Source organism: Vombatus ursinus, unplaced genomic scaffold, assembly GCF_900497805.2.
Source record: "Vombatus ursinus unplaced genomic scaffold, bare-nosed wombat genome assembly UNPS02015012.1, whole genome shotgun sequence".
Taxonomy (NCBI): Eukaryota; Metazoa; Chordata; class Mammalia; order Diprotodontia; family Vombatidae; genus Vombatus; species Vombatus ursinus.
The window spans coordinates 1,174,577-1,176,074 of NW_020954790.1; positions in this window are offsets into that span (position 1 = coordinate 1,174,577).

The following is a 1,498-nucleotide window of genomic DNA, read 5'->3' on the forward strand; positions in this document are numbered from 1 at the left end:
ATATATGTTTTTTAATTATAAGCTCCATGAGGGCAGGGACTGTCTTTTGCCTCTTTTTGTATCCCTAGTGCTTAGCACTGTGCTGCCGCCTAGTAGGCACTTAAATAAAGGTGTATTGAATAGAATTGAAACAGCATAAATTGAAGATCAGTAGAGGGAAGGGCCAGCCTTGAGGGCTTCCCATGCGTGCCCCAGGAAGATGACTACTGAGGGGTTGGGCTTCCAGGCCTCCTCCAGCCCCGTTACCCCGTTTGTCTCCCAATCAGTAACCATGAAGTGATTCCCAGATCTCCACCCAGCTCTCACCCCGCTCTCCTGAGTGCCCCTCCCCCCAGCCACCATGGGACTCTGAGGAATGCCCAGAGACGACCCCCAGTCCTCCTGTGCACAGCCAGCTCATCTCTTCTCCCCTTCATACCCTGCTCTTTGAACCTTCTTGGTGGCCAGCTCGCTCTCAGCCCCAGCTCCTCACTCTCACTCTCACCACATCTAATCACAGGCCCTTCCACCCTCAGCATCTGGCCCATCAGTTTTCTTTGCCGAGGCAGGCAGCCCCCACCCCACTTCAGCACCTTATCACCTCTGACCCAGACCATTGCAGTATCACCTAATCAGTGGCCTCGCTCGAGTCTCCTCACCCTTATTCCTCCTCCACACAGCTGCCAACATTATCTAGCTCAACTCTGAAATGGGGGAAGGCTGAAAGGCCAGCATCCTTTTAGTTCGGGCCTGGCCTTGGGATGAGATGGACTGATGCTGAATGCCCTACGAGTTTTTAAGCATTGATGGATCAAAGATTTCCTTTGCTCTCATACACCAGAGCCACGCAGCAGGGGCAGGTGCAACAGGGACAGGGGCCGGGGTCCCCCTGTCCAGTACAGAAAACGTCAGGCCCTCAGGATGGGAAGGGTGAAATCACAACTATACTGGAGCCAATGAGAAGAATACTCAGAGCCCATTATGCACAGTTAGTGATACAGTAACAAAATCCAAACTAGCGGAAGACCAGAGAGATCCTAAGTCACCAAGTCTCAGAAAAGAAACTGGATCTGGCTTTAAGGGAGGCACCAAAAAAAGCACCAGGGCCAGAGTGTCACAGAATCCTAGCTAACTTCTTAACAAGTTAGTGCACGCATATGTTTTGCATGACTGCATGTGCCTAATCTACATCAAATTGCTTGCCTTCTCAAGGAAGGGAAAGGGGAGGAAGGGAGAGAATTTGGAACTCAAAATTTAAAAACTGAATGTTAAAAATTCATTTTACATGTAATTGGGAAAATATAAAAATTTTAAAATGCCCATGCTTCGCAAGTTATTCTCAAAAACTGAGAAAGCAGCACCCTACCAGAATCTTTTTATGAGACAAATATTTACCTAATACCTAAATCAGGAAAAGCTAAAACACAGAAAGAAAACCCTAGGCTAATATCACTGATGAACTTTGACTCAAAAATTTAAAGAAATCATTCATTAGGTCAAGTGGGCTTTATACCAGGGA